The 23,997-nt window shown below is 40.3% G+C and overlaps 1 protein-coding gene and 1 long non-coding RNA gene across 5 annotated transcripts in view; one reads left to right on the forward strand and one right to left on the reverse strand.

Moving 5' to 3' along the window:
- The window catches only part of NPAS2 (neuronal PAS domain protein 2), a 106,879-nt gene that overhangs the window by 63,100 nt on the left and 19,782 nt on the right, over positions 1-23,997 (reverse strand). The window lies entirely within an intron of this gene.
- LOC137465916 (uncharacterized) lies at positions 1,393-8,969 on the forward strand. The gene is made up of 2 exons (XR_010994896.1): positions 1,393-1,461; positions 8,817-8,969. It is a non-coding gene; the product is annotated as an uncharacterized lncRNA (long non-coding RNA).

Below are 23,997 nucleotides of genomic sequence, written 5' to 3' on the forward strand. Positions count from 1 at the left end.
ATTTTGCAATTATTAGCTCTGAAACCTTCTCTTGAAAAGGGTCTCAGTTATGAAGTATTCATAGTTATAAGAATCTATTGATGTTCTTCTGCAAATATTTAAATAAGTAGAATAATGTAACATTTGACCTATGATCTTCTGATGGTCAAATGCTCAGCTGATACAGGCAAAATATGCAAGTATAATACGATAAAGATGTATTTGTCAAAATTGCAAGGATTTTTATTTTGTTTGACATGAACTACCTGGGAAACACCAATGAAGCAGAAAATGAGTCTTTTTCAATGGGACTGTTATCAATCATTCTCTTTGTTTTCTGGCAGCAACAGTTTTGACAAGATCATTTTTACCCTTTCCATATGATTAAACAGGCTATGGTGGCACTGGAATGCAAAGCAAGATGTCCAAGAGCTGACATAGTTTGGTCTCACTCCCCCACTTCTTTGATTGTTAAGTGTTACTCTCCCCACTTCTTTGTTTGTTAAATGGATGGCTCTCAAATAACCAAATTACTCTTCTTTTAAAAGGCTTTGGGTCTAGAAGTAATTTTGCTAACAGAAAACTTCATTCTAAAAATAAATTCTGAATTTTTGACAGTGTTATTAAATTAATTGTCACAATTTACACCAGCTGTGATCATTCCCTCCATACATAAGATGCTGAAATAACAGACTACATGTTTCTGTGGAGATTTCATCAGGAAAGCAGAAACTAAACATGAAGCCAAATTTCCTTTGAGTTTTAGGAACCTATCCTGATGTAGCATCTCCCTCTTCATTAAACAGGATGAAGGGCTGTCCTCTTTCAGTGTCCTTGCCCTCTCCCTGCCCATGTGGGATTTGTTTGCTTCTTCAAACCAGCAAAAACTGGAGGGCCAAGCTCCAAGGAGCAGACTGGGACTTGAGCCAGTCAGTGAGTGCTCTCCTTGGCCCTCCCCATCCTCACAGGCATGGCAGCATGGTCACACCCATGGGTGCTCAGCTGCTCTGCTGAACAGCAGATGGGGCTGGAGGTGAGAGACATGAGGGGACAATGTGATTGTCCTTGCAGAGACCTGGCAAGACAAGTTCCCTGCCCCATGCAAGGGCCAAAGCTGTGGCCTAAATCTGCTGGTGACAGGAAAAAAATCTCTATACAATATTACAGAAATAAATACAGATATCAACACCAATAATCCCATCACTTTTGTGTTAACAGCTTGATAACACAACTGCTTATAACTCACACACTGCACTAAATTTTCTGCTCTATAGTAACTATCATATCCCTGTCAGCAGAACTAAATATTTAATCATCTGGGGAGATGAATCATGAAAAGCTGTTTGGGGGAGTTATTTTTAAATGGACAATTTGTTGTCATTTAATTTTGAGAATTTGCTGTCTCTTTCTTTTCAGAAGGGACCCTGCAAGCCTGTGACTATACAGATTATTGCTCTGTACTGCTTGCTGTCTCCCTTGCAGGTAACACATCCTATGGAGTTTAAAGGTCATTTCTGACCAGAGCAAGGCAGGAGGCTTCAGGGTTTGCCTGGGCATCACTAAGCCTAAAGACAGCAAGGATAGAGACACTCAACCTGTCTGATTGCATACTTTGGGAAGGAATGTTCTCTAGTTGCAGACTCCCAGTTTTCTGTCTTGAGTCCATAAACGTGCCAAGAGTTCTGGTACAGCATCAGACCAAGGCTGCATCTGCATTTTGTGCCATCTTGAACATTTATGCCCTTGAGTCCCTCCTGTCTCAGACTGAGCCATACTCCAGCTATGTTCAAAGTACCGCTTTTCTCAGACCCTTCAAGGTACCAGTGGCTCCCATTTCTACAAAGATAATGTTTCTCCAGCGTTATGTAAAATTCAAATCAGCTTTTACAAAATGAATCTCTAAGGAAAAAGGATAATTATTAAAGAACTTTGTTAGTGCTTTGCAATCTTAATTATGATAATTATATTTCTGTAGCTAGTATAACTGAACTCCTGCTTTTAAATCCCATTAACAAGCGTTTTTAATCCCTCTCCTACTGGGCCAACAAAACAATAAAGTTGAACTTTATATTTACACAGGGCACTATTTTTAAGAAAAATGATGCACTGTTTACTGAGGGTTTCCATTCCCTTTTATCTGTACTTCGAAGGTGCACCTTCTCCCAAGACACAAGAAATGAAGAAAAGCAAAGATGGATTCAGCAGCTTGGGCTCAATTTCCTTTCTTGGCAACAAAAGGGCACAGTCCCTAAGCCAGGATGGCAGTAGGCTGTGAATACTGGCTGCCATCAGGAGTCAGTGACACCACCGCTCCATTGAAAGGACAAAGTCCTCTCCCTAAACAGCCCAAGGGTTGAGCTTCATCTGCTCTGGGTCCTCATGTGGACTTCAACGAGAGCATGTGCACCTCCCAAGTATGCAGAGGATGTGACCCATGGCATGAAAGAGAAACCTGTCAGGTGGAGGCAGCAGGAAGTTGCAAAGGACAAATTTGCCATACTGGAAGAGTCCCATGGGTAAGCAGGATACCGAGGGATAGCAGGAGCCACGCTGCAGTGGCCAACAGTAATTGATGACCACGGGAAAAGGTGGCAGCTGAGGGAAAAGGTCAAAAGAAATCTCAATTAAAAAAGAAATGCCTGAATACACAAACTATTAGCACTGTGTGTGAGCAGGAAAAGGTACCTCCCCAACTTACTGGAAATCCTGAAAAGTGCCAGTAAGTGACACTTTTCAGTGACACAGTATTTTCTGAGTAAAGTTTATAATCCCTGACAGAGTGGAATTTGCTGCCGTGTCGTGTTATGACCCACCTACCACCACCCAGGTGCAACGGCATAGTGGAGTTTGTGAGTCTGTTTGCAGACAAATATTTTACAGTTATCTAACAGAGAGAAAAAAAGTAAAGGATCAAAGAGGGAAGAGCATACAAATTCAGATATCTCAATAAAGAAATTAAAACAATAAAGCATATATTGAATATCATCTGCCCATTAATCTCTGGAATAAATTCAGAAAACTAATTAAAAGCTTCTACACAGATAAATGATAAGCTTCTTTATTCAATGAGCTCAACATATGAACAAACAGAGGTTTGTGTTCATATCATCATTATTAGCAATTGCATTAAAGCAAATGATTTTTGCTGTGCTACTGGGAATACAGTGATTTGAAAAACAAAATGTTATAAGATGAAAATTCAAACCTTTATGGTACCAAACATATAGCATTTCCTGGTTTTAATTGTTAGTTAGTGGTAACTCTTATGTGTCAGCATGATAAAAAATAAGATGTGGAGAAACAACCCCAAAGCCAGTGCAGAAACAGAAAAAATCTCTGCATAATCGTTCTCCAGTGGAAGGCCAGCTTTAAGGGCTGATACTGCCTTCCCACATGGGAAATTATCTAATTTGTCAGTTCTTCTGCACCTTGTGTCCCTTTTTCTGCTATTGGCTTAACATTCTCAGGGGGTTTTGTCTTGAATTTTAGAGGGAGGTTTTGCCTCTTCAACCGTAATTGATAGATGCTCTATTTTTGTGGTGCAACACGGCTGTGTTACATGATGTGTGTGGCAGTGCTGCATGGGGAGCTTGCAAGGCAGCTAGAATTGCTCTCTCTTGGTCCTCTGGGAATAAACCCCATCCCAACCATCCATTTATATATCTGTGACTTGAAAAAGAGGATTCTGAAGAACACAAGTTTACAGCTTAAGCTGTGTGTTCAATTTAAGTGCAGAGTCTAAAATAATTAATATCAATATATAGTCACTTTGGAATTTGATTATTTAGAATCAATTAAAACTGATCTGGCTCCAGAATTCAGATATCCTCTTAAAGATCCTACACAAGGAAATAACGTGAAAAACTCTGTATTTTATCCATAGAGCATTCCAGTAATCCAGCACTGATTAGCATAAAAACAGCTTTAAACTGATAAAATGCGGGAACAAGAGAGAAGTATAACTGCTTTTGTTAATATTTTTTATTCATACACCAAAATCTTCCTACTTCATATTGTACATTAAACTCTCCCTATTGACCAAAACGAAGCAGAGATTTTAAGAAGTCTCAGGCTAATGTCTTCCTGAACACAGGCTAAATGAAGGATACAGTCCATAGAGTGTAAAGTGCACTTAGATTTTAGCTTATTCATTCAAATGCAGCAGTTCAGAAACAGAGAAGTCATTAAAAGCCCCACAGCAAAAGATCAAATTATGCCTCTGCCTCTGCCAGATATTAGCTTTCAAAAGGAATAGAGACAGTCAGAAAACCACAGTGAAATACTGATGTGCTGATTCACCTTGCACTCATGTACTGCATAACTTAGAACTGCAAAATAATCTCTGTTCTGTGCCAAATGATATTGGGAGGAAAGCATCTTTTGGCTCTGATGGGTGCTGCTTTCCACTCATAATGTGCATTTTTCTTTTTCACTTGCAACAAAATTTGCTGTCAGAATCTCAAGTTGACTTGCTATTGTATTTGCCATCTGCGTCAAATATCCATATAGGCATGCTAAGTGTGTGTCCATGTCCCAAAGGGCATCAGTTGTTGCACACTGTTTCGAATCTTTCATAATTACCAGGGAAAAAACTAGGAGGGGGTAAAACCTAACATAATTCTAGATCTCAACTCAAGCCGTACAGCATTTTATTTATGTAGAGTGCCATACCCATTACTGGAGCACCACATATGAAAAAATAAGACTTGAACCCTCAATGCACCACAAATTTTGCAGATAACCTAAAAAATTGGACTAAATATCCTGCAGAAGAAAAGGTACTTTACATCCCATCTATTCCGTAGCCAGTACTACGACTGCAGCTCTTGAAACATTATCTGATCTGGCTGTAGAGATGCAGTTCAGCATCAATGCAGCTCACCATAGGTCTGCTGGTTTACATACTTACCAGCATCACCAAAGAAAGCCTGTGTATGGCAGCTCAGTTTGGGGGAGGGCAGGGAGAGGGAGAAAGAGGAAAGAAAGAGAAGCAGTTGGCAAGGAGCTGAGATTGGGGTCGGGTTGGGTCATCTGGCTCACAGTCTCGTGAGCAGCTGGGAGAGGTAAATCACAGGGCTGTGAGTTGAGATGAGGAGAAAAGGGAAAGTCCCATGTCCTGTTTCTAAAACAAAATAAAGCAAAACAAACAAACCCCCCCCAAAAAAAACCAAACCAAACCAAACCAAACCAACAAACCAAAACCAAAACCAAAACCAAAACTAAAACCAAAACCAAAACAACACATAAAAAGAGAGATCCTAAAGACAGTTCTGGGGACCCTAGGGAAAAATGCTGTTGCCACTGGATGGATTGGGAAGTTTATTTGCAAAAATGCTATTGCTCCTCCTTGTTGGGTATGTTTAAAGCAGTCTCAAAGGTGGTTATTGAAACTGTAGTAACTTTAGTGTCTGTGAAAAGATATCAATTTATAGAAACAGTGACAAAGGTAGTATAAAATTTGATGTCACAGCACTTCACTTTGAAAAATTTAGACTTCAACCTACACCACACTATTTCAGGGGTATTTGGGTCTGAGGGTCTTTTGCTTTTAAACAGAAAAATCTTAGGTTCTCCATGGGTGGTTTTTTTTTTCCTTCCTCAGCTTCCCTTCTTCAGTTATTCAAAAGGCAAGATCCTGAGAAAACTTTTCTGCTGGTTCCTATTGTTTTCTACTTCTAAGTGAAAAAAGTACATAATGTTAAATCTGAACACCAAGACTCTGTGAATGTGTAAACTTCAGCACTCTAAATCTTTCAGCCTGTGCCAATGTAAACCACCTAAAGAGCAGAGAATTAAGTACACTTTATCCTCTCTGACCATGATTGAACATGTTCCAGTCCTAAAATCTGCTGCAGGGAGTCACTCAAATCCCCCAAAGCAAAGTAGGGCTTTTTCAAACAAGCATGAGAAAAAGAGGGACATCCTCATCCAAATCTCAGCCTCAGCCCTTTTGCTCTCTTCTTTGAAAATTATCTCCCTGCTGTTTCAAATCACCTCCCTCTCAAGGACAAGGGGCAGAAAAAAGTAAAACCTACCTTTCCTAAGCAAAATGCTCCATATTACCTAAATAAATGGGAAAATTGCACAGAAAATTCAGTAAGCACCTTTGGAGTGCATATTGACATCTGTCTATGTCACCCACCCTTTCCAATGCTGCTCCATTTATGTCTAACTGCCCTGTTTATTTCGAAAAACAGCTAGTTTGGTCCAGCTTCTGGAAGCTGATAGAGGCACATTTTGGAAACCCAGTTATGGGCTTTCTGTCCAGCAGCAAGAGCTTCTCCCTGTCCTGCTTCCACAGCTGTCTGTTGCATCTGGACCAGGACCCTCTCCTCTTGAGAGGAATGAATGACTGTGGGGACCATGGCACTGGGCTTCCTCCTGCCCAAGCACACACCATCCCCACTCCCTCCCTTGCACTGGAGCTAGTGCCTGAGTCAGTGTTGGCGCTGGATATCTGAAAGCAAGTGCTGCTACAACAGCCAAAGCCTGAGGTACATGTTGGCCACAAAAAACAGGCATCCAACTGCCACTGCTTGGGTATCCAAAGGGGTTTAAGCTATAGTTACTCATGGGAAGTTGGAAGAGAAATGCATTAAAAGGCTCTCTTTACTCAGATTTGCTCTTCTCTCTTTATCACTCGGAAATATTTTACAGGAAAGAACCGCAGTGCTGTTGCAGCTGTGCTTCAGTTAGTCCACTGTCTTTTCTAAGCTATTTTCAAATGGCATTTTCCTGAGAAATAATGAGAAGTCTTAAACTATACTTCACTGCGTACTGTGTGAAGCACACAGTAAACTTCTAGGCAGCTAAAGAGCAAGGAGTGAAATGCGAGAAAATATTTTTCCTGATATATTTTCTCTCTCTTCATGGAAGTGTTGATCTGAAGGACTTTAATACTGCTACTGAATTCTGACCCACATGGTTATAAAGATGCATTACTTGCATCAGCCCAGGAGACAAATCTCTCAATCTTGCTTCCTCTGCAAATGCAGTTATCTTGCTCTGGCACTTTGCAAAATCCTCTAAATTACTATTAAATTAAATACTTTTAATTTATGAAGGTTTTCAGCTGAACTCATATTTCTGTGCCATTAATTATCAAGTATCTTACTGACTCTGGAAAAAAATATTAATAAATCAATCTAAATGAACTTCCACCTTCCCCCCTGAACTGGAAATGGGTGACATCAGTCACACTCTAACCTGAGAAAGTTGTATTTCCTTTAGATTCATCATTCATCCAATTCCAAATCATGTCCTGAGTGGGCTCAGGGCAACATTTTCAAACACATGATTTTAAGCCAGTGATGGCAGTATATTTAGCCATCTTAATATGTGGATGGATTTTCAGAGTTCTTCTATGATTTGAGACAATTCCCCTTTTGCAATGTTAAGCCTGATTTGTTTGTTTGTTTGTTTGTTTTCAGAAACAGTAATTATACTGGTTGTCTTTTAGATAAAACATGATTTTCAGGGTATCCTTAGACACAGTGGAGCTCTGGGAAAGTACACATGACAATAGAGGCAGTGACAAATCTGGAGTTGAAGGACGTGTGGATGCTTGGGAGGCTAGTTAGTCCAGTGAGTAAATATAGATTTAAGTGCTGATCTCTTGACATCCACAATTGAAAATATGGACGTTGATATGCAGTGCCGGTATTTAGTATGCCCTCACACTGCAAAAAAGGTCTGCAGAGGTTCAATATAGCTAAGTCAGAGCCCAGAACAGTTTAAGGAGGACTGCAGTAGCAGAGCAGGCAGATGAGGTATTTCAGAAGCTGATAGTGCTACCAGGGGCACACTTATTATCCCCTCAAAACAGTGTCAAAGAGTGAAAAAACAAATGTGTTGTTTCACAGACTAGTCAACAAAGTAGTTCCCATTTCATCAGTGTTTCATCCTTCATTTGCCAAACCCAACACAAATCTTGGCAGAGGAACGTATTTCATGAAGTTTGTGGACTGACTTAATGTATTAATCTTCACAGTGACACAGATTATTAGAAACTCAATGATATGTGGAATGTTTTATGATGTGCTTTCACGCTGATAAATAGCTAATCACCATGTATTTGTGACAACAGAGCATTACAGAGAGCAGTGATATGTGTTCTGAAAAACACCATTGGTCCTTTTACACCCTTTGCATAATGCCCTATCATCTACAGCGCTTAACTTTGCAGTCTTGCTTTCAAAACCACACAAAAAACATCATTATGAGAATCCTAACATTTGTCAAAGCCTCCTTTCTCGTCTTTTGTGCCGTTGTTTTTTTCAGTAAAAGTGCATTACATGCCATTTGACAGCTGGTAATTGTATGTGTATTGAATTAAAGCATTGATTTTAATTTTCAAAGTCAATCTCACTCTCTTTTAGCTGAATGAATTACTTTGTTCTTGAGAGAAAACATTGGTACTGGACTTCAGATACAGGATCAGAGCTTAGACAGCTTGTCCTCAGGGGTATTTTCTGCTGTTCTTTTGCTGAAATATCGAAAGGTTCTAACTTGCCCATTACCCAGAAAATAAAAAAAAGATAATAAATCTCTGAACAGCTAGCACAGCTTCTAAATTCATAGCTAGCTTTCAACTATTTTGTGTTGGCTGCTAGGATGATTTTTGATTGTACAGACAAGCAATAACAGACTGGGCAAAGCTGGGTAAGAAACTTTGAAAGAAAATCCAGTTGCTGCTAGGAGTTGCATTGACTGTCATGGATTGCAATGTATCTTTGGGTCAATGGTGAAGTACATTAAGAAGGCTCCCTGGGAAACAGATGTTCTCTGACCTCCTGTACTATCCCCTTTCACAGATGCAGACACTTTTCCTCCTCTAGACTACTCCTGAAGAACTAAACTGCAGACAGAAGCAGCCAGTGTCACGTGGAAACCACAGGAAGGAAAAAAAGTAACACTACACATCTGAAAGAAGGATCACAGGTTGTCAATCCAAAGAGATGTTCAAATAAAGACTGAAGCTTTGCGCCATGTGTCAGAAGACAGGCTGCTGCTTCTTCTGTCTCTCAAAACCTAAATACCACAAACCAAGTCTTTGACCTGGTTGCTTTTAACATGTATTCAAAGACATCCGCTGTTTCTTTATTCCTAAACTATTAAACCTATTACCTTGGGCTCAGTCTGGATTTTGGCCCTCTCTGTGGTGCATGAACCTGCCCTCCTGACTGCTTGCACCCCGGGTGAGAACAGACTCTTCCCGCAGCCATCCCCATCCAGATGTGGTTCAGGAGAAACACTGTTTGCCTGTTGGCATCCTCCAGCACATCAGCTGGGACAGAGAAATGAGGCCAGTTGTTGTTCTTACTCACATCAGTGAGAAACAACAGTAAGTCCTTTGAAATGTGTGGAGCTAAAGCTCTGTAAAGCTGACCTGCAATTGTGATCTAGCACTACACACAGAGTCACTGAAATGGAGCTAGAATGACCAAGTACAGCAGCTGCCTCTTTTATGAAGAGGTTTCCTGCAAACTGGAGTTGCGGTTTGGGTAAGGATTTGCCCGCTCAGGAAAGCTCCAGTCATGCTGCATGCTCAACATATGACAGAGATGAAATTTGGCTGAAGATTTTTTTTTTTTTGGTCATACTGACCGTCATATTTGTTGCATAGGAGGCTGAATAAAGAAGACCTCGGCTGCTTAAGAATTTATTTTAATATTGTGCCTTGATTCCTCCACACCCTAAGGTTCTGCAGACATGCTACAGCTTTCCCTTGTTTCTTCATCTAGCATTTCAGTCCTTCCACACAGGCATTATAACAAAATGCAGAATTAAAACTTCATTAATTCAAATTTACCACTAACTCCCCCCCACCAAAACACTCAGAAAGATGCAGCTTATGTCCCATGCCATGCATTTTTGCAGTTCTGCCAGTTTATATGACAGAAAATGCTAGTCCATTATGGTTAGTGTGTGTCTTTTTTGCCTTAAGACCGGTGGGGTTTTTTGCAGCTGTGCATTAAAGTGGATTTTCTCCGAGGCATAATAAAAATATCACAGAAAAGACATACATCATCTTTTCGATGCCATGTTACGTCATGACATTTTTCATGGTACACTTATTTTGCTTTTGTCCAAAGCAATTGAAAGTGTGAATGTGCACTGACCTGCTCCAAAGCAATCCTATTAGCCACCAAAAACACAGACGATCACATACATCAATTTGAGTCTGTGCAGCAAAGCATTTATTATTTCTGCAATAAACTGTAGAGAAAATAAAGTATTTCATTCATGTCTAGCTGCCCTATTGCCACAGTATTACTTAACAGAAGGAAAAATAGGGATATATATGCAAAGGGCTTTTCTTCATCTGGCCCTGATGTCTGTATTACCACCCACTTTCTGTTTTTTTGTCTTATTTGATTCAAACTCTCTACAGTCTTTACAAGTGGACTATCCTGACTTCTTCCTACTGCTTCCAGGCTTAGACTAGCTCCTGCTTCCATTTCCACGTGGCAAAGGGAGATACTACAAGCAGCTTGATGCATGTTTGCAGATATTTGGCTGCTTTTCTACAAAGAAAATGATCAACTGATGCCATATCTTCATATTGTACCTGAATTTGGGTACCTGACATTAATTAAAGACACAGCTGTAATAAAGGATTTTCTGAGCAGTGGGTGCTCCTTGTAATGCAAAGGTGAACCTTGCAGCAAAGCATAGAATTATTATTACACTAGAAATAATAGGGTGGCAGCAGATCTTCACACAGCATGGAAAAACTCGCGAAAATTACTGGCCTCTATCCAAGGACAATCATGCGGAATTTGGGGAATTACCACCCTCTTCAAGGAAAAAGTCACCTCCTGCCCTGGGATGATGTCAATTCTACATCCAGTTCTTTTGTCACCAAGATTACACAAACTCCCCAGCCTTGCCTTTGCAAAAATATTAAAAGATTTTAAATGGGCTTTATTCTACAGAGATAGAGTCCCAAATGCTGTTACACAAATAAAGTGATGAATGGGATGCCTATATATCATTTATTTCCTCTTGGAATTGGTGACCTTCCATCAGTCAGTAGTCTCCTTCACAGTCCCTCACTTGTGAATTACAAGTTAATCAAGAGTACAATGGAAACAATGCATCCATGGCCTGCTCGCTGCATTCATTTCTCTCCTCAGGGTGGATTACAGATGTTAAAGTTGTAATGAGCTTTCTTTTAGTCCAGTTTTGACCTCAATTCTGACTTTGCCAGAAAAAAATTCTCATGTGAGTTCATGCAAGATGTATTTGGAAAATACACTGGGATCTGGAAATGAGCATTGTGAAGCTGGAGTAGTCTAAAAAAAAGTATCTCCTTAACAGCTCTATTTTAGGGTAGTGGATTACGGGGAAAATAATTTAAACAGAGAATACGATTTTACAAGTATCAGTGCAGAGGAATGAGTATTTTAGCATACTGCCCCATTTTACACAGCCTGAATTGAGTCTGGGGAATTTCCCCCTAAAGGGGATGCAATACCTCCACTGGAAGTATTTCTTTTCAAAACACAGAGATGCACAATAGCTGTGAATGGAAAACAAGGGAAGAATTATTCTCCTACAGTTGATAATACTAGTGGTAACAATGAAGGAATTTTTCTCATTATAAAGAAGAGTTGATCTGAAAGGTAAAAAGAGGTAGTAATTAATTTCCTTTAATAGTCACACTGGGATCTCCTGTAGTGTGCAGTCTGATGTTAATAATATATTTTCCCCCCTATAATTAATGTTCATATTCTGTTCCTGGGGGACTCTCCTCCACTACCCTCAGCACTGTCATTACCTAAGCATGCACAAGCAACTTTACCACTTTGGTGGCTGCAATAGCTAATCCAAGCACGGCATCCCTTGCCTGTATCTTCTCTCCTGTCACGTGGGTGGCAAATGCCATCACTAGAACATGCAACCTCAGGAGAGCTGAGAAATAATGATGCATTTTGTCCCATTGTGGAGGAATGCGCAGTTTTAAAGAAAACGGTAAGATAACACAGAGGAAAAGAGTGAGCCCTCTTTGCCTGCCCTGCTTTCTGAGGCTTGTGATTCATGAGAGCAGATGTTGCACCTACTTGCCAGCACAAGGCTGGGGCACACCACCATGAGCAAGGAAGCCCTTGGATTTCAGGGCAGCCTGTGGCTCTCATGCCAGCCACCAAGGGCATAGAAAGAGAATGAAGTCAGGGCAGAATCAGCATGGCCTGAGCTTCTTCTGGATGTCAGCCTCTAGTGTAAATGAAAGCTGTGCTGTGCACCAGAGACCAAGCAACATTTGACTTACTTTAAAATACTCTGATTAAACTGAGTTTGATGCTCCTTAGCTACAAATGCAGAAGTGACTCTTCTCAGAAAGCAAGAAATCTGAGAGATACTTGTGCTTAAGAGAAAGAGTAAAAAGCCCAAGAAGGAATAGGAGACTAAGTGCTTTAACATTCTACCACTTCCTTCCACCTCCCTCAGATTTTGTACTTATTTAATTTAGGGTTCCTGCAGGACAAAAGTGCCACAGAAAACAATTATTTTCCCTTTTTTTTTATTACCACTAAATTTCCTTTAGCCTGCTATGCAATGCTGACGTGTATTTATCACACTTTAGAAGATTAGGGAGAACCATTCTCAACAGACAAGTCAGAAAAGAGGGAACATAACAAAAAGCTCAGATACAGAACCATTTTGTTTTCATAGGATAGCAGTGATACACACCTAGGAGAACACAGTATTGCATTAAGCTAACTCAAGTCACATAAATGCAAATATCTTCTGCTTGGTTATGTTTTTTTTCAAAATACGTTATCTTGATCAATTGAGCAAAAAGTTTCAACACCAAAATGTTTCCGGAAGTGCTTTATTTCTTTCTTCTCCATCCTTCACGGCTGCCACCACTGCCCAGTACCAACGAGCACTCCCACACCAGCACGTCCAGCCTTACTGGCACCGCCCAGCTCTTCTCATGCACACAAGCAGGTTGGCCTTTGCTCCAATACAGGAACTTTCCCTTTGGCATTTACTTATTTCCTAAAATGAGGACACTTACAGCCCATGACACACAACCTATGACAGCACCTTTTGGGGCTCAGAAATGAGCTTGCTCGACTGGTGGTCAGCCTCTTTGTTTGAATGTGTGCTCTTTGAATTGCAAAAGCTTTTCCTGGAGCAGCGCAGAAATCTAAAGAAACTCTGAGACTCACTTCCTTCATCTCCTCTCTCTGACCTTTCTTACCCTCATTTTTTTGGTTCTTGGCACAAGGAAGAGTACACAAGTGAAAGACAGAAGCAACATCATATTCACAAACTTTCCTTTCTAATTTCACACTTACTTTACACCTGCATCCTGAGTCAAGGATATCTCACTGAATTCTGCTAAAACTGTAGTCTACCCAGAGATTTAAATATTCTGGAAATGACTGTAAATATAAAAGGTAACAGATTTTGCCTTTTTTTTCCCTTTAGGGGAAAATTGAAATATCAGCAGTTTCACTTTGGAACTAATTTTTATTTACTTCTGTAAGAATAAAAACTCTATTATGCCAAATTTTGTTAGCACATATAGACTACTGCCAGATGTAGATCTAAGAAAAAGGAAAAAATCCTGGCTTGTGAATGCCACCAAAAATGCCCAATACTAAGGACACATGTAATGTACACAATGACATTTCTTCCTAGTTGACATATCTGTAAAGCAGTAAAATGACTAATTAAATAACAATAAAGATGGAAATGGAAGGTGCCACTATCCCTGAGCCATTAACAAGAAGGTTCCATAAGACTCAAAAGATGGGAAGTAAGCGAACTTAAGGCTATAATGCACAAAGCCACACAGCACAAACCCATATTCCTAGAAGAAATATCTGGAAAAGAAACATCCATATTCATAACATAGCTAACATAGTATAGTGACTTCACAGTAACTTAACTGGAAATATTTTATTGTATGGAAAGTACTTTGAAGGGTGACATTTCTGCACATGAACGCTGTGTTTTCCTGCTTATTCTGACAAAATGTATTTCTCAAATACATTCAATTCAAGCTTTCTCCAAGTTTTCCAAGCTTGCATTTCCTACTTTGCATTGAGGAGTAGTGGGGTGGAGGGGGTGAAGGGGGTGGAGGGAAGAGGAGGAAGGAATGGAAAGTAGAGATGATTTTTTTATTGAAGACTTCAGTAATTGTTTCTAGATCCTCACATATCTAGGCCTTGCACATTTAAACAAATGCAAGTGCAAAATATTATTAATGAAATATAAATTAAGGAGAAAACTGCCAAACAGGTGATAAAGCATTCTCTGTGTGAAAAATAGCATATTTTCATGGAAAAAAAAAAAACCAACATCAGAGACACTTTGTGTATCTTTCAAAGAAATCTTTGGGATACTACTTTTATGGAAAACTGGAATACATCTTCTCTTTAATGAAATAATTCAGATTTTCTGACCTTTTCAGTAAAAAGTAAAAACACTTGGGAAGATACTTAAATATTCCAAATTTCTTATTAGATGTGTTTCATTTGCACATAACTCGTAAGATACTTGCAGGCCATGTCCACCAGAGTAACAACTCTGAAATTACCTGTTGCTTCTTCCTCCACACTGGGTAATCATCACCTTGAGACTCTGACTCAGGAGGTGATATGGGTAAAACATGAACTGCCCATGCAATTTTCCCATTCTGTCAGACCAGCAGGGGATAGTAGTTCATGCCTTTCAATTAGAAAGCTTTTGTGGGCCTTCTCCCCCAAAATGGCAGGAGACACTGAGGTGCCAACAGAGCCAGTAAGAGAGCAAAGTAAAGCCATATAGTGGTGGTGCTTCACATCTGACCTCCCTGGTGTGACTGGAGACCTGTGGGTGCTTGATCCCAGGCTTCAATATGGTCCTGCTGAGTGAAAGCAGCACTGCTGCTCTGAATATCGCTCTTAAACAAACCAAGGAAAAGAATACATTTACATTACCACTTACACTGAGAATGCAACCTTCTCTAGAAGAGGGGATAACACAGTGCTATTTAAAATAATTGTGGCAGCTTGGTGTGCGTAGCAATGCTGTTCTCCTATCCACAGGGAAACTCACAGGGAGATTCACACACTCTGTTATCAAAGGTTTGTTCCTAATTAAGGAGAAACTGAAGCACTTTTTAACACCTGCATTGCTTGGATTTAATATACTAATGTGTAAACCTCTCTCAAATGTCTAATCCTAAAAATGTTTTACTTTCTTTTCAGTACTCTTAAGTAGTTAGTCCTGCTAATTTAACTCCATCAGGCTGAAAGGCATTAAATGAAATGTCTAGAAGGAATTAATTTAAGTACTTATCAAAGACCAGTAATATCAATTACCACTGGTAAGTAAAATTAATGTGTGTGAACTGGAATCAGATACATTGATTCTACTCTATTGTGAAAACATAGCTTGGAGATAAATAGTACTACGATTATTTGCCCAGGAAAACGTGCATGATCCTAACGGAACAGCTCTCATGACCTTGACTAAACTGCTGCACTCCAGCTTTCTCAAAAGCAGTGCCAAAATACCAACAACAACATGACATACATCTGTTTTTTGAGGTGTCCATTTTACAATGAGGCTTTCAGAAAAGTAGTCTTTATTCACAAGCATTTCTTGACTCGTATGTGCAATTACTGCTGTACTTCTGCATAAAGAACACTAGACGATAACAAACGACACTGTTCAGGGCTTGCGCTTGGGCTACAGTTAAAAGGCAAACTAAAATGCACCTTGCACTGGCATTTTCAAAGGACAAGTTTGATACTGTAAACAAAGGTACTCATTTCTGCTGTTGAGCACTTCCCAAAGCATTGTTCTGCCTTACGGGTTCATGGCTCAAAGACAGCACAGGCTGTTCCACATGGACACTAATACAAGTTCAGGAATGGCATCAGCTGGTGTCTGGCTTTGGAAAAGCTGGAGCTGAGTATTTCTGGCTGGTTCCTCCAGAGTGAAAGGCTGTGATTTGATCTAGGTTGGTATTCATGACTTCTGAAGACCTGAGTTTCCTCAAGTCTCTTGATACTCTGGCTGGAGCTCAGACTGGGGCTAAGGACTGATGGGGATGAAAAGCAGGTGATATTGCTGGGAAGACCATAAAGCTCAGAAGAGCATAAACACAGTAAAGTATGACCAGCTGTAGGGCTGAGTGGGAATAATGTGCTTTAGGTTACGTTAGTCTGGGGTTTAATGGCTTGGTGTAGAACTAGAGTTTGAAGCCAAAGAACTGAGTTAATTACTGGATCTCAAAGGGCTTAACTGATGATTCCAGACAAAGACAACAGCAAAACCTCACCACAGGCCTCCCCGAGCAAACACAAGGCTATACCTTAGCCTGAGCCAACATGCTGGCGTCCTTATTGCTCACCCTTGTGCAGTATTTATAATATTAGAATATTTCTTTAGAATATACTTCCAAATTTGATTTTTAGCCATGGCAAGCCTTTAAGCTGATAGGTCAAATTTTTCCAGGGCTATTATTAGCTTACTGAAATGAAAGTGCCATTGATAAAAAAAAGCTTAGATATAAAACCAGGACAAAGTGACCCGAACACAAGTATGGCTTCACAGTCTCACCAAATACACACATTGTGCCAAGGCCTATCATGCACTGGCTGTGTCTGTGCAGAACCTAAGAAGGATTGGTAGGAAGGTAGCTTGGGCATAATACCATATAAGGCAGCAGGCCCTAAGATACCCCATTAAGAAACCTTAAAGAGGACCATTTCTTGACATCCTGTCTCTGCTGCTGATAAGAACAGTTTGGTCAGTGACTTGTTCCTTCTGAGTAAACGAGAAAGTGGGATCATCAACCAATTATCTGAGAAGTAAAGCAGCTTACAGCTTTCCATGGTTTGTTACATTTGCATGTGATGTGCTCATCAGCAAAGATTTTTAGGGTTCTTGCCTGTCTTCTGGCATTGTCTCAATTTCACTAATAAAAAAAAAAAACCCTCTGGCTGGGGGGTTCACATCACAGATGCTGTGGCAAGCATCTTCTTTGTCTTGAGTCCAGCAAGTGTCCATGTTGTGATGGAAATGAGGATGAGCAATGTTAGAAAGTCTCAAGAGACCCACTGAGCTGGACTGAGCATAAACGTCAGCAGAGCAAATGGCTTGTGCATAACCCTGGAGTAGATACAGGCTGCTAAAATATACCAAGGATGAGTGTTAGTGTTAGAGCTTAAACGACAGGGTAGTGGAATCACCAGCTTCAGGAGTGTTAATAGCACTGACCCTGCAAGGTCACTGGACTGGAATTGGGGCTGAAGGGCAGGTAGTTATCTGTACTGTGAGGAAGGGCACCTGAACTTCCTGTGATGTGTGAGTTAGGTTTAGAGATGAGACTGATAAAAGTCTTATATCTGACTGGATCTGTAGGGCTGGGACAAGAATGAGAGAATGAGGATTCATTTTAGCTCCAAATCTGGGGTGCTTCAGTTTCTGCAGTCCCTCCAAACCTCAAATACAAACTAATTTTCTCTAAGCCCCTTAGGGAAACCTGCTTTCATCCTACCATCCTGGGTCTTAGACCAAAAATTGATTAAACACTTCAGATCCCATTTCCCTTAACCCCAATCAAAATGAAGACAGTAAAACTCAGCAAAGCATCTGCCTCTCAGCAGATGTCCCAAACCCTCACTGCAGCCCAAGAATTTCTGCTGATTGTCCCAGCAGAGTGAGCAGCTCACTTCTGTCTGATTTTAACTGCAATCACCATTCTAAGCCTTATTATATCTTTAATTATCATCTGGGACTTCTAACAGTTAGAAGAGTAAATTGAAGATGTTTGACTCCTGCCTTGTCTACCTCTCCCTCTACAGGTGCAGGATCCACCAGCAAACTGAACTGCCCATTCCCAAAGCCCTACTTCATGTGTATCCCCAAGCTTGCTTACCTGTCCTAGATCAAACCCAATGGGGCCAAAATTCAGCTTAGAGCTTTTGGTCCTATCAGTTCTCACTTCACACTGGCCTTTTGGTCAGTCTTCTGCAATCCATGAATATTCTTCCTTGTTCAGTATCTCCACAGCTAAAACTTAAAAGTATCTCTTTCACAAACACTGCGTAAGTTGCCCAGTGTCTCCTCCTTTCCTCCACAGCTGGACTTCAAAACTCAGGTTTTCCTCTCATCATCCAGTATTAAAGTGATACCAGTGAACTAGTGAACTCTTGTAGCAATAAACTGAATTCTCCTGCTCTTGTGATTGCTAGCAATAACCCAAATATTGATCTCAGTTTTAATTTTCTGTACCCCAAAGCCAAGCAGAGTAAGATGGCCTGTGTGGAGTAAAGGCCTGAGAGCAGCTTTGAGACTGGTATTCCTTACTGACGTGGGCCCATTTTACCACCAGCATTTGGGTCCAGGAGGTTGTGTTCACCAATGGGTGCTATCAGATATGTAAGATGAGGGTATTTCAGTCTCTGCTGGGTGCGAACCATTTAGCACACCCATCAGGTGTCAGGATTAGGAAGAGCAGAGATGGAAGAGTTTAATTTAGTACTATGTCCCAAAAGTTCCTCTGTTCTGGGATGATATACTGTTGTCTGGTTATGGCTATGCTTAATAGATAGTAAAGAGTTTTTCAATATTTTTACACAGAACATTTATCTTTCTTCTCTACAAAAATATCAAACAAATATTTTTGACAGTTTTTGACTCATCTAAGAATTCCTTTGAAAAAGGCCTGGTTCGTATCCTTTATGATGAGGTGACTACCTGATTGCACTGCTTTAAAACAGTACTGCTCAGCTTCAGGAGGCTCCTCTAAAGGGAGGTTCACTGTCTCTCTATGCTTACATTCTCCCACTCTTCCCCAGCCTCCCTAATGATAAATTAGGCATTCCAATTGAAGTCTGAGGGTCTGAATATCCACCTTTGTAACTTTCTTGAGCCTTGTTTCCACATTAAGTTTTTCAGAAGTGGGCTGAGTTCTTTCAGAAGTGGAGGTATTGGAAAGCTCAAAAGCAATGTTCCTGCCTTAGAGCCATGCAGGAAATCCCCAGCCACAGCACTGGACATGGAGAGCATCCTGTCCACATGTCAGTGAAACATCCTCTGTTTTATACTGTTGCACTGCACACTTGACTGAAACTTTTGGTTCTGAACAAGCTATATTTTTCTGGCACGTTTCTAGGAAAGTAGATTCTCAGTCTGCTGCCAGGTAGAAGCAAATAGCTGAGTTTTTTAAGAGCACCAAGTGGCCTATTAGCAAGTGTAAACGCATCCAAAAAAAATGAAAGAAGACTGTATTTCTGGTTCTGAGTCACTGTTCTGTGCCAAATGACACTTTCTCAGTCACCTTTTCTTCCTCAAAGAGAACAGGTTGTGACAGATTGAAGTCTTCTCCCCTGCTATGTCAGGAGCCTTTATGTGACAATTACAATATCATTTTTGTTTTACGATCAGCTGAAGTCAGTTCAAAACAGCACGTCACCTCACACATGAAATAGCATTACTTTATGTGATGGGTACTGGAATTTGGCAGGAGCATTTCCTCATTTGCAGTCTGCTTTTTTCTGTCTCAACTCAATGCAGAGTAGCTTCAGTTTTGAAGTCAGTCAGGCTTATCTGGAGGAGTGACTCATCTAGGGCAAGCAGAGTAGCCAGCTTCTGCTTGCTCTGAAATGTTAAGGAGTGGAGGAGGAGAAAAATTGTAAATTCATGATGGGGAAGACCTCAGACCTTCCAGATAAAACCAGTAATATTTGTTGGTGGCCCTGTGAGCAGCAAGCTCAGTGCTCAGCAGGCAGTCTCTTTATCCCCTCACTTTTTCATGGTGTTTGCCTTTCTCTCTTGTTGCACCCAGCTCACGTGCCACAGGCAAGGCTGGCCTCAGAAAGTTCAAAGAGGAGCCAGCTGGCTGCACGTGAGTGCTCAGATCAGTGGATCCTACTGATGTAATCAACAGCACCACATCTTCTAGCTTTTTAAATTTTGTACGTCTCTAGAATAGCAATTAGCCAAGAGCAGGTTTAAATTCTACAGTGTTCAGAGTGATTCTGGCTTTCCCTGACAATTGCTTTGTCACATCATCTATTAGACCTAGGAAAGTAACACAGCATTTCCCATTAATAACTCCTCTCACATGTGATTTCTCTTTTTGTGGCCAGAAGAGATAAAAGTGTGCAGTCAAGGCACAAAAATCTCTCCAGAACAACCACTACTATAATACTTCATCTGCCAAAACTGCTATCACTATGAATTCAAGACACTTGGTCCTAAAACCATCAACTCTTCTCAATTTCTGACCAGTCCCTACTTCTCTTCTTTCCCGGTTGCCAACTTTTTCTTTCTAAAATGTTTATTTTTTAAAACCAAGCCCAATTCACTTCAGATGTGAAGTTAATCCTCCACTGCATTCAGATTTAAAAGCAAGTGTTTGCAGAAAATAAAAGAAGTTTTTTGAGCAGTGAAACTGTCAGAAAGCTCTTGAGTAGGTTCTCTGGTGTCTGCAGGGACAGGCATCTATTGCAATAAAAGTTGAAGAAATTCAACAATTTCAAGATCACTATCTTTTTCTCAAACTTGACAAATAGGCCAGCAGATTCAAAAGACATACAGACATGTCTGTACACAAATACACAGACATACATGCAGACAACATGACCAAAGAGTCCTTATTTCCCCAATAAAATCATTGCTATATCAATACCCAAACCATGAAGGTTCAAGGACCAAATCCTGCAAGGAGTAACAAAGCAGTAAGGAAGAGGAAGCAAAATGTACAAGTGTCACTGTTGAGGCAGGGATGGAATGAAAAGACTCCAAGGTGTTCAGAAGGCAAAAGAATAATCTTTATTAGGAAGTAGCATTCTTTTTATATAACCAGGATCACTAAGGTGAAATATGATTGGTCTCAAAGTAAAAACCTTTCACACCATTGGTGCACTATGAACAGCACACTGTGGTAGAACATATCTATAAACAACATGAACAGAAAGAGAGATAATAATTGTTTGAATTCTTTCTCTTAACTTTCCCAGGCTAGGCCTGGGGGAATCCTCTCTCTTTGCTCTCTGACTAAACTGAGAATACCCACATACAAGGACTCCCCTCTAGTGACACCTCACCAAAGGGGAGTATTCCATCCAGGCCTGGAGCTTCCAACGTAAGGCGCAAGTGGACCTGTTGGAGTGAGTCCAGATGATCATAGGGCTGGATGATTCCAAAACTCTCCTGGGAAGACAGGCTGACAGAGATGGGATTGTTCAGCTTGGAAAAAAGTAGGCTTCAGGGAGACCTTTTAGCTGTCTAGTACCTGAAGGGGCCTAGCAAGAGAGCTGCATGGGACTTTTCACACATGCATGGAGTGATGGGATGAGCAGGAATGGCTTTAAACTGAAAGACAGTACCTTTGGACCAGATGTTCCAAAGAAATTCTTTGCTGTGAGGGTGGTGAGACACGGGAACAGGTTGCCCAGAAAAACTGTGTATGTCCCATCCCTTGGCAATGTTCAAGGCCAGAAGAATGGGGCTTTGAGCAACCTGGTCTAGAAGAAGGTGTCCCTGCTTACGGTTGAAACAAGGTCATCCTGAAGGTCCCTTCCAACTGAAACTATTCTATGATTCTATGATCTGAAAGAAAATAAAGAAATCTTTGTCATTAAAAAAAAAATCTTTTATTTTTTTATACAATAATCCTTTGGTTTACTATGCTATCAGACATGTGGTCTGGCATTGTCCTCTGCTTCTATGGCCCTATCAGACATGGGGAGAAAGATAATGTATTAAACACTCAGGAGCAGAAGTGCAAGAGCTCAAGGTGGAGATTCAGGGGTTAGGAGTCTCTGAAATCCCTCTGAGTTCATTCTTAAAAAATTATCAGACTGTCAGACTGAGCACATCCCTTTGACTTCAGTATTCCTTCTGTTTTAAAAATCTAACCAAAGAGCGTTAGTGTTCTACTGCTGTATATTTACAGTATACAGTACAAATGAGAACAGTAACTGCCACTCAGATGTAATGGTCTTTCCTTTAGATGCTTGATATTCTAAACTTCTAAGTGCTGCCTGAAGGTTGATTTACAGTTTATTTGGAGGTAAAAAGCTGCATTTAATACTTTAATTTCCTTGTCCTAATTTAATTCTTTTTTTTTTTTCATAGCCAGGCTGGAGTCCAAGAAAAATGCAAGTTTTGCAGATATGTTTATCGATCTTTGCTTTGTGATTTAGTCATATGCATTATCTGGTTCTTACTTGTACATCCTAAAAACCCAGTAAAGGAAGATGTTGAGCCCATGTTCTAAAATAAGTATATGTTTTAAACATGCTGTTAAATTGTAGTTTCTACATTTTCTAGATTTTTCCATTTCATTTCCTGGAGGTTTAATTCCTCTGGGGCACATCATAAAGTCCTTACTCAGACAAAACTACTTTCCTGTTTACATTGTTTAGGTTGAGAACTGCATGAGGCAGTTATTATCTGCAATACAAGTACCTCCTTATCATTTAGGTCAGCAAAGTTAAACTGTTTTTTGACATACTAACTATTGAATAAAATAATATTAAGGTCACCAGTTCTTTTCTGACAAGGATTTTCTTAAAAATCCAGCAATGGCTCTAGATTAGTAGTCACAGTATTTATGCAGATTTTATGAATGGTGGTTCACATGCACTAGGCTTTTTGTACTGCTTATGTTTAAAAAAAAAAAAAAAAAAAAAAAGAAAGCTGTCTCAGTCCTGCATGGAGGTTTCCACATTCTCATCAATTCTGTTCAGACAATCAAGGTCTTTGGAAGTTAAATTTCAATTTATCGTTTTCATTTTTGCACTTTTTCCCTTTGAATTTCCCCTAGTGTTCGCCTTTCCCTCCATATTTATGCCTTTATCTAAGGGTTTTGGGCAATGGGCTGTGGGCCTACTCAAATTTTCAGGAAGTAAGCTAGGAGAGTGCTCAGCATTTGATCATCACCATGCCGTGTGACATTTCACATCTTTTATTGTAACTGGAATTTCAATAGTCTCGTCAATACTGATGAAATTTATAACGTGCCAGGAGGGCGCTCTCAGATTAAGCTGTTTTCTTGTGTATTAAAGGGCTGTCACGGAACATTAACCATGAGACACCAATGAAATGGACTGAGACTTTAACACAAGTTTAATGACCTAGAGCTGGAATTCAGCGCCCTTTCTCCTAGGAGAGCTACTTTATTACTCTACAAGTAGTCTCAGTTCATTCATGGGACTACTTGTAGGATGCACTCACTGTGATTAAGGAGGTCAGAATCTGTCCCTGTTGACAAAAGACTACTTTGACACTTCAGATTTCCTTTGTGCTGCTTTTGCTTTGACTAGTGAGCACTTCATCAGGTGAGTCATCCCCTTTCACTGGGACTAAAGCTTGCACAGCTTGATCTATTTGGATTTATAGGCATATCCCATTAGGCTACACCACTGAAGTGAAGGACACTGCTTTGGAATAATGAGGTATTCACTGTGAGCAAGTAGTATTGGACTGGGGCTAGAAAAACACTGTGAGAGTGCTGGCAAAAGAGACGATTCCTCTGAAGTGATCTGAGCTGGGTAATATTCTGTAGGACTGATAACCCAGATGGGAAGATTTGTTGCATAAACGCATACGGGACTGTGGCTTTAAATTCCTGCCTTACAGATGGCCCTAAGCACAGCCCTCACTAAGGCACTGAAGAAGCAGAAGAAGGTAGGATTCATGCATTTTGCCTGCTAGGTGAGCAGGCAGTTCAGGCTCTACATTGTGAATGCTCAAAGCCATGAAGAGTGGGCCAGCCAAGCTGGCTTATGGCCACCAAACAGACATGGTTGATCATCCTGCTTCTCCTGCAATGCTTATCTTTATTGCTGGTCCATGTTCCTTCTGTGAGCTCACTAAATTCTGTAATTTGGAAAAAAACAAAAAACAAAAAAAAAAAAAACCAAAAAAAACCCAAAAAACAAACAGCCATCCTTAATTTTTTTCTTTTATTTTCTGATAGAGAAAGCTGACAGGACTTCTTCAGAAGCCTCATTAGGTAGGCCGCAAAGGCAACTGGAAGAAGTGCTCAGCTAG

This window comes from Anomalospiza imberbis, chromosome 2 (genome assembly GCF_031753505.1).
Source record: "Anomalospiza imberbis isolate Cuckoo-Finch-1a 21T00152 chromosome 2, ASM3175350v1, whole genome shotgun sequence".
In the NCBI taxonomy this organism is placed as follows: Eukaryota; Metazoa; Chordata; class Aves; order Passeriformes; family Viduidae; genus Anomalospiza; species Anomalospiza imberbis.